The sequence below is a fragment of the Choloepus didactylus genome, chromosome 17 (genome assembly GCF_015220235.1).
Source record: "Choloepus didactylus isolate mChoDid1 chromosome 17, mChoDid1.pri, whole genome shotgun sequence".
In the NCBI taxonomy this organism is placed as follows: domain Eukaryota; kingdom Metazoa; phylum Chordata; class Mammalia; order Pilosa; family Megalonychidae; genus Choloepus; species Choloepus didactylus.
Genome location: NC_051323.1, coordinates 26,525,523 through 26,535,746, shown reverse-complemented (window position 1 = coordinate 26,535,746; position 10,224 = coordinate 26,525,523). Strand labels below are relative to the sequence as shown.

General features: G+C 40.5%; 1 pseudogene; it reads right to left on the bottom strand.

Moving 5' to 3' along the window:
- Window positions 1-503: 503 nt before the first annotated feature.
- LOC119512067 lies at window positions 504-3,695 on the bottom strand (annotated as a pseudogene).
- Window positions 3,696-10,224: the final 6,529 nt, after the last annotated feature.

Here is a 10,224-nt window from a genome sequence, read left to right as displayed (position 1 = left end):
AGCCTGCAGGCAGGCTCCAAGAGGGGTGAGGACCAGGCCTGGGCATGAACCTGGATGGTAGAAGGCTGTGTTTCAACCAGTTGGGTGTGCCTACTGGGCCCAGCAGGGCGCACGTGCCAGAAAGGAGTGGGGAAGGCAGGCAGGCCACTAAAGTGGATAGTGCAAATGTCACAGCCAAGGACATTCGCTACCTGCTTGTTTTAAGGACCATGTGACAATGTAGGGCCAAAGGCAGGACTCTTTGTCCTCGTCCTGGGTACCTGTGTCCTCAGCCACAGAAAGAACCCCAAGTCTTCCAATATGTTGGGGACAGGGTTGCCATCAAGGAGACAAGGACCCTGCCTCCTAATGTGTTAGTTGAGAGCTCCTGGGTCCAGGTATCAAGGCTCAGAAGTTTGTGGGTCTCTTTGCAGTCTGGAGCCAGTAGGCTGAGGACACACAGAGGAACTTCTGGGCCCGTCACCCCACGGCACAGCACCTAGCCCAAGCCCCACTTCAGAGCATCACAGCAGCCCTTCAACACTGGCAAGGTGTCCAAGAAAACCTGCAGGGTGGTACACCAAAGTCCACTGCGCAGGATATAATGCACAGTTCCCTGAGGCAGAGATGCATGAGTGGTGATGTCCCCAGGGGAGCTCTGCTCTGCTCAGGTGGGCACCAGGCCTAGGACGGCCATATAGGGTCACTGAGACAATGTGGTTGTTCTGCATGACCTTAAAGATCATCCACTGAAGCCCAAAGCAGAATGTGGAGCCAAATGTGTTGGTGTGGTTTAGGGGGGAATGACCGGTGTAGGACCACTGGCTTCTCCACAGGTGGCCCAGGAGCTCCTGGATGTTGTCTCACTTGCTGTGGGTCATACATGTTTCTGACTGACCATCTGCATTTTCCTTTTTCATGGCTAGTGGGATCTTGAATTCACAGTGGTGATAAATGTTACAATCATAACACCCAGGATAATTGGTGTGTGGAACAAAAGTCTTCACTTTGCATGTATTTGCATCAAAGAGAATGTCCACCCGAGAATGAAGTAGTTAAAAAAGTAGTCATGGTACTGGATGGAACTTGTTTATATGGGAAAGGAGAATGAATTTTCATCTTGTCTTCCGATTTATAGAAGACTTTGTGTGGAGAGCCAAGCATGTTAAGAACACCTTGGCAGGAATCATCAAATACACCAAACATTCAAATACCCGCATCTTGGCATCTGTTAGTAGGCTGGTCTGCAACCTGCGGCAAGTAGATGAAGTCATAAACCTGAGGGTCCAGTTCCGTCTGGAAGAACATCTACACTCTCAGCATACACATCGGAAACAGCTCAGGGGCATCACAGGAGCCTGGTATCCTGCAGGCTGTTTGCGCTGTAGGCATACATTCGTTTCACAGTCGCTCCAAGAGGTACCTGGAGAGAAGCTAGGCCCCAGGCAAAACTGGGCTCAAACTTAGGAGCCTCAGTCCATGAGTCTAACTGAAAAGAGAAAGACAGTCCTCTGAAGTTGAGATGTAAGAGCTGCTCAGCGGAATAATACACTCCAGGATGGGTTGTGCCACAAGATTGGTCAGTCTGCTCAGTGGTGGGAGCTATGGCCTGAAAGTTAAAACACATGCCACAATATTTTAATTTTACTTTAGTCAAGTCATACACCTGGTATCACCTAATTCTCTGACTGAAAGCATCGAACAGTGGTTTGATCCCATCCTGAGCTGGGTTAAGGATGAGGTCACGACTTAGAGGAGGCCAATGTGAATTCCCATGGCTTGATCCCAGAGAGCACTCGGGCACCACCTCCAGATCCAGCACTGGCTTGGCTTGCTGGGCAGATGGAACCACAGCTCACCAGCAGCAGCTGCGCTGGTGGGGACAGTGACAGGAGCCACTGCCCAACTTCTCTTTTAAAATAACTTAAAAATTTTAAATTTTGGAGGACCTTAACTCAAGACTCAAAAAGCTGTTTAAGTCTAAAATGCTTTTATTAAGAGAGCGTAAAGTTGTGTGATACATGATCTAAGTACTTAATAAATGTTCATGGAATGAAAAATGAAACAAGTGGCTAGCCTCAGAATACATTATGACACCCGTGTCCTCTCCCCAGCCCTGTTGCTTATTTACTATATGACCTTAAAGCAACTCTTTAACCAACAGTGGCATAAATCAAGGTTTGTGATGGACAATGTGGAAGGCAGAAGAATGGCCCTCCCCAAAGATGTCCACCACCTAATCGCCAAACCTGTAAATATGTTAGTGTTTCAGTTTGCTAAAGCTGCCAGAATGCAATGTACCAGAAACGGGTTGGCTTTTACAATGGGGATTTATTAGCTTGTAAATTTACAGTTCTAAAGCTGTGAAAATGTCCAAATTAAGGCATTAACAGAATGAGACGCTCTCTGAAGAAAGTCCCCCGGCATCTGGGGCTCCTCTGTCACATGTGAAGGCACATGGCCAGTGTCTGCTGGTCCTTTGCTCCTGGTTTTGTTGCTTTCAGATTCTGGCTTCAGTGGCTTCCTCTCCAAGCTTCTGTGGGTTCTCTCTTAGCATCTCCAGGGCTTTTCTCTATGAGCTTCTCTTAATTTCATCTCTTAGCTTCTCCGAGGCTTCTCTGGGCTGTTTCCATGTGTCTTTTATCATCTTATAAAAGTAAGCAGATTAAGACCCACCTTGAATGGAGTGGGTCACATCTCAATGGAAACTACCTAATTGAAAGGTCCCACCCACAATAGGTCTGCACCGACAGAAATGGATGAAAAGAACATGGCCTTTTCCAGGGTACATAACAGCTTCAAACCACCACAGTTAGGTTACACTGCAAAGGGGAATTGAGGTTGCTAACCGGCTGGAATTAGAACAGTGAGAGTGTCCTGGATCATCCAGGTGGGCCCAAAGTAATCACAAGTCTCCTTACAAGTGGAAGAGGGGCCCTGAAAAGTAGAGTCGGAGAGAGAAGGTGACTATGGAAAAATGGTAAAAGGGATGCAACCTTGCTGGCTTTGAAGACGGAGAAGGCAGTCATGAGCCAAAGAATGAGAGTGGCCTCGAGAAGCCAGAAAAGGCGAGAAATCAGATTTTCCCCTAGAGCCTCCAGAAGGAAGACAGCCCAGCTACACTTGTGTCCCAGCGAGACCTGTGTCAGACTTCTAACCTGCAGAAATGTAGGGTCATAAATTTGTGTTGTTTTAAGTGACTAAGTGTGTAGTAATTTATTACAGGAGCAATAGAAGACTAACACAAGGAATAATAAAATTGAAAACAAATTAAGACAGCACCCTGAAAGAATTTTAATAAAGCTTTTTATGTGAATATGGCTAAAACCAAGTGGATTTTTTAAATTACGTATTTATGTTTAAACTTTTTATTGTAGTAACAACTGTACATCTCAATATTTCCCATTTTAATCACTTCCAAGTATACAATTCAGTAGTATTGATTACATTCACAATATTGTGCTACCATCACCAATATCCATTTCCAAAACTTTTTTCTCACTTCAAACCTAAATTCTGTGCCTATTAAGCAATAACTTCTGCTTCCCGCACCACCCCCTGGCCCCTGGTAACCTATAAACTACTATCTGTCTTTATGAAGTTTGTTTCTTCTTGGTATTACATATAAGCGAAATCATACAATACTTGTTTTTTTTTGTTTTTTTATGTTTTTGCATCTGGCTTATTTCACTTACCGTGATATCTCCAAGTTTCATCCATGTTGAAGCATTTATCAAAACTTCATTGCTTTTTACAGCTGAATAATATTCCATTTTGTGTATATACCACATTTTACTTATCCAATCATCTGTTGACAGGCACTTGGGTTGCTTCCATCCTTTGGCAATTGTAAATAATGCTGCTATAAACATTGGTGTACAAATATCTGCTCAAGTCCTGGCTTTCAATTCTTTTGAAATACACCTAGAAGTGGGATTGCTGGGTTATTTGGTAATTCTATGTTCATCTTTCTCAGGAACCATCAAACTGACTTCCACAATGGCTGCACCATCTTACAATGCCATAAGCAATTTATAAGGATTCCTATTTTACCACATTCTTGCCACTAACACTTATTATTTTCTTTTTGTTTTTCATTATGTTTTAATAATGGCCATCCCAGTGGGTATGAAGTGATATCTCATTACAGTTCTGGTTTGCATTTCCCTGATGACCAATCATGCTGACTATCTTTTCATATGCTTATTGACCATTTGTGTATCTTCTCTGGAAAAATACATTGTATTAGTTAGGGTTCTCTAGGGAAACAGAATCAATGAGAGATATCTATGACTATAAATTTATAAAAGTGACTCATGCAACTGTGGGTATGTACGAGTCCAAATTCCGTAGGGCAGTCAGCAAACTGTCAACTCCAAGGAAGATGTCTGATGAACTCCTCAGGAAACGAATTGGCAACTTTGACGAACTCAGGAAACGCTTCACTGGATAGCCGAAGAAGAGGTGAAGGTCTTCTATCTGTCTCACTTATGTCTTCAACTGATTAACTGGATTAAATCCAAACAATTGCATTCTCTCATTGTGGAAGACACGCCCTTTGGTGAGTCATCAGTCACAGCTGCAGTCAATTGACTGATGATTTAATAAACCAGCCTGTTGGTTTATTAACCAGCCACAAACATCCTCACAGCAAATTGTTAGGCCAGTGTTTGCTTGACCAGACAGCTGGGTACTATCTATCGCCTGGCCAAGTTGACACATGAACCTAACCATCACATACATATTCATGTTTTTTGCTGATTTTTAAAATTGGGTTATTTGTGTTTTTGAATTTTAGGAGTTCTTTTTATTTTTTGGATATTAAACCCTTATCAGATATATGATTATCAATTATTTTCTTCCATTCTGTAGGTTGTCTTTTCACTTTCTTGATAGTGTACTTTGATGCACAAAAAGCTTTTAGCTTGAATGAAGTCTATTTTATCTATTTTGTTGTTGTTGCTCATGCATTTGGTGTTATACGTAAGAAATTACTACCAAATAAAAGACTGTGATGGTTAGGCTCATGTGTCAACTTGGCCAAGTAATGGTGCCCAGTTGTCTGGGATAAGCAAGCACTGGCTTGTTACTGCAAGGACATTTTGTGGACTTAAATCATCAGCAAACTGACTGCATCTATGGCTGATTACATCCACAATCAACTAAGGAGAGTGTCTTTAGCAAAGAGAGATGTTTAATCCACTCAGTTGAAGGCTTTAAAAGGGGGAAATGATGACTTCAACAGTCAGAAGAGAGAACTTACATTGCTACATCACTCAGCCAGCTTCTTCCAGGGAATTCATCTAAAACCTTCATCAGAGTTGCCTGCTTCCAGCCTGCCCTACAGAATTTGGACTCATGCATCCCCACAGCTGCATGAGATATTTTTTAAAATCTAATTGTATTAGTTAGGGTTCTCTAGGGAAACACAATCAACAAGAGATATCTAAATATAAGATTTTATAAAAGTGTCTCACCCAACTGTGGGGATGCATGAGTACAAATTCTGTAGGGCAGGCAGCAAACTGGCAACTCCAATGAAGGTGTTCGATGAACTCCTCAGGCAGCAAACTGGCAACTCTGATGAAGGTGTTTGATGAACTCCTCAGGAAACGCTTCGAGGACTACCCAAAGAAGAAGTGAAGGTCCTCTATCTGTTTTGCTTAAAAGTCTTCAATTGATTGGATTAAATCCAGCTGACTGCATTCTCTCATTGTGGAAGACATGCCCTTTGTTGATGTACTCAGGCACAGCTGCAGCCAATTGACTGATGATATAATAAACCAGCTTTCTGGTTTATTAACCAGCCACAAATGTCCTTGCAGTAATGGTCAGGCCAGTGCTTCCTTGACCAGACATCTGGACACCATCACCTGGCCAAGTTGACACATGAAGCTAACCATCACCCTCCTAATATTTACAGATATCTTCTGTTGGTTCTGTTTCCCTAGAGAACCCTAATACAAATGTCATGAAAGTTCCCCTATGTTTTCTAGGAGTTTTATGGTTTTAGCTCTTAAGTTTAGGTCCTTGATTGATTTAGAGTTAATTTTTTGTATCTGTTGTGAGGTGGGGGCCAATTTCATTCTTCGACAAGTGAAAATCCAGTTTTTCAAGCACCAGACCATTCTTTCCCCCAATTAATGTACTTGGCACCCTTGTCAAAATCAGTTGGCCATAGATATGTGTGCTCATTTCTGGGCTCTTGATTCTATTCCATTGGTCTATATGTCTAGCTCTATGCTAGGATCACGCTCTCTGGATTATTGTGGCTCTGTAGGAAGTTTTGAAATTGAGAAGTGGGAGACCTCCAAATTTGTTCTTCCTTTGTAATATTGATTTGTCTACTTATAATTTCATATGAATTTGAGGAATAGCTTTTCTATTTCTGCAAAAATGGCTGCTGGGATTTTGATAAGTATTGCATTGAATCTGTAAATTGCTTTGGGTAGTGTTCCAGTTTGCTAAAGCTATCAGAATGCAAAATACCAGAAATGAATTGGCTTTTCCAATAGGGGTTTATTAGTTCACAAATTTACAGTTCTAAGGCTATGAAAATGTCCCAATCAAGGCATCAATAGGATGGTACTGTCTCTGAAGAATGGCCAATGGCATCTGGAGTACCTCTGTCACTGGGAAGACATATGGCCACAGTCTGCTGGGCCTCTCCCAGGGTTAGCTTCCAGTTTCCATTGCTTTCTCCAAGATGTCTCAGGGCTTCTGTCTTAGCTTCTCTCTCTCTCAGCTTCTGTGTATCCTTCTTGTTTCTCCCAGGACATTTCTCTCTAAGCATCTGGGGATCCTCTCTTAGCTTCTCTGGGGCAAACTCTGGATTTCACCTCTTAGCTTCTCTCCTGGTTCTGGTTTCAATGGCTGTCTCCAAAATGTCTCTGGGCATTTTTTCTCTAAGCGTCTCAGTCTGTGTCGACTCTGAGTTCTCTCTCACTCTCTCCCTGAGCTCTCTTAAGGAATCCAGTAAACCAATTAAGACCCATCTTGAATGGGAGGAGCCATATAACCATGGAAATAATCTAATCAAAAGGTATCACCCAAAGTTGGGTGGATCACATCTCCATGGAAACAACCTAATCAAAAGATCCCACCCACAATTGGTCTACCCCCACAAGAGTGAATTAAAAGAACATGGCCTTTTATGGGGTACACAACAGATTCAAACCAGCACAGGTAGTATTGACATCTAAATAATGTTAAGTCTTCCTATTCATGAACACAGCATGTCTTGCCATTTACTTAGGTCTTCTTTTATTTCTTTCAGCAATGTTTTATGGTTTTCAGTATAAAGTCCTTCACATCCTTGGTTAAATTTATTCCTATATATTTTATGATTTTAGGAGCTATTGTGAATGGGGTTATGTTTTAAATTTTCATTTCAGAATATTCTTTGCTACATTTTCTCTGTATAGAAACATAACTGATTTTTTGCATGTTAATCTTGTAGCCTACAACTTTGCAGAATTTGTTTATCAGTTCTAGTAGTTTTATTGTGGATTCTTTGGGATTTTCTATATGAAGGATCATGTCATCTATGAATAGAGATAGTTTTGCTTCTTCCTTTCAAATTTTGATGCCTTTTATTTCTTTTTCTTGCCTAATTGCTCTGGTTAGAACTTCCAGTACAATATTGAATAGCAGTGATGAAAGTAGGCATCCTTGTCTTGTTCCTGATCTTAGGGGGAAGGCTTTCAGTCTTTAATTGTTGAGAATAATGTTAGCTGTGGGTTTTTCATATATGCTTTTTAGCAGGTTGAGATAAATAGCTTCTATTCCTATTTTCCTGTGTGTTTTTATCATGAAAGTGTGTTGGATTTTTCAAATGCATTTTCTGCATCAATTGAGATGATCATGTGATTTTTTTCCCCTCATCCTGTTTTTGTAGTATATTACATTGATTGATACTCTTATGTAAAACCCCCTGCGCCAGTTTGGATGTATTATATCCCCAAAACGCTATATTCTTTAATGCAATCGTGTGAGGGCCAATATATTAGTGTTGATTAGGTTGGAATCTTTAGATTAGGCTGTTTCCATGGAGATGTGACCCACCCAACTGTGGGTAATACCTTTGACTGGATTATTACCATGGAGATGTGGCCCCTCTCATTCAGTGTGGGTCTTGATTAATTTACTGGAGCCCTATAAAAGTTTACAAACAGAAGGACCTCAGAGCAGCTGCAGTTTACAGAGACATTTTGAAGACAACTGTTGAAAGCCAATGCTGACATTTTGGAGAACGCCATTTTGAAATGCAACCTGGAAGCAAGCAGACACCAGCCACATGCCTTCAGAGCTAACAGAGGTTTTCCAGACGCCATTGGCCATCCTTCAGCAAAGGTACCCTATTGTTGATGCCTTAGCTTAGACACTGTTATGGCCTTAAGACTGTAATTTTGTAACCAAATAAACCCCCTTTATAAGAGGCAATCCATTTCTGGTGTTTTGCAAAACAGCACCATTAGCAACCTGGAACACCTGCCCTTGCATTCCTGTGGTAAATCCCACTTGACCATGATAAATAATTCTTCTAATAGGCAGTAAGACTCGATTTGCTATTTTTTAATTCTGATTTTTTGCATCTATATTAATAAGGCAAATAGTTTTCTTTTCTTGTGATGTTTTTATCTGGCTTTGGTATTAGGATAATGTTGGCTTCATAGAATGAGTTAGAAAGAGTTCCTTCTTCAATTTTTCAGAAAAGTTGGAGAAGGACTGACATTAATTCTTCTCTGAATGTGAGGTAGAATTCACTAATGAAGCTATCTCGTTAATTATTTATTTTTTAGATTACCTAGATAGTAATCAAAATTGTGTGGCACTTGCATAAGGATAGACATATAGATCAATGGAATAAAATTGAAAATCCAGAAATAAACCAGTAATTCATGGTCAATTCATTTTAAACAAGTGTGGTAATACCATTTAATGGATAAAGAATAGTCTTTTAAACAAATGGTGGTGGGTACCCACATGCAGAAGAATGAAGTTGGACCTTTACCTCAAACAATATACAAAAAATAAATTCAAATGGATCAAGAATAAATGAAAGAGCTAAAACTATAAATCTCTGAGAAGAAAGCATAGGCATAAATCTACATAACCTTGAATTAGGCATTGATTTCTTAGATATGCCACCAAAAGTATAAGCTACAATGACATAAACTAGATAAATTGGACTTCTTCAAAATTAAAACTTTCATGATTCAAAGTATACTCTCAAGAAAGTATAAAGACAACCCACAGAATGGGAGAAATTCTACAAATCATATACCTAATAAGAAACTAGTATCCAGTGTATATTAAGAATGCCTTCAACTCAACAATAAAAAGACAAACAACTCAATATTGACAGTGGGCAAAAGATCTGAACAAGTATTTCTCTGAAGGAGATAGACAAATGACCAATAAGCACATGAAAAGAGGCTCAACATCATTAGCCATCAGGGAAATATAAATGAAAACTACAGTGAGATACCACTTCACACCCTCTAGGCTCCCTATAATAAAAATGACAGGATGTGTAGAATTTGCCGTCCTCATACATTGCCAATGAGAATGTAAGATGGTTACAGTCACTGTGGTTAACAGTTTGGTGGTTCCTCAACAAATTAAACATAGCCCAGTACCTTTACTTGATAGAAACATTAAGAGAAGTAGGAATACAAGAGAACTTCCTCTACATGATAAAGGGCATTGTTTTAGTTTACTAAAGCTGCTGAAATATGATATACCAGAAATGGGCTGGCTTTTAACAATGGGAATTTACTAGTTTACAGGTTTACAGTTCTGAGGCCATGAAATTGTCCAAATCAGGGCATATCAAGATGAAACCTGGACTCCTCTTTCAGATGGCAAGGCACATGGTGGTGTCTGCTGGTCCCTCCCTTCTCTTCTGGGTTTGGTTGCTTTCAGCTTCTTGCTTCAGTAGCTTCTCTCTGTTTCTGTGGCTTTCTCTCTGTATTTAAACCTCTTATATAGGACTCCAGTAAGAGGATTAAGACACACCTGGGGCATGCCTCGACTGATATAACTTACACAAAATGTCCCACACATAATAGGTTTACAACCACAGGAATGGATTTGCTTTAAGAACATGATCTTCTGGGGTCCATAAAACCTCCATAGAATCATAGGCATAAATGAAAAACCCATACCTAATATCATAGTCAATGGTGAAAGACTGAAAGCTTTCCTCCTAAGAATAGGAACAAGACAAGTATGCCCATTTTC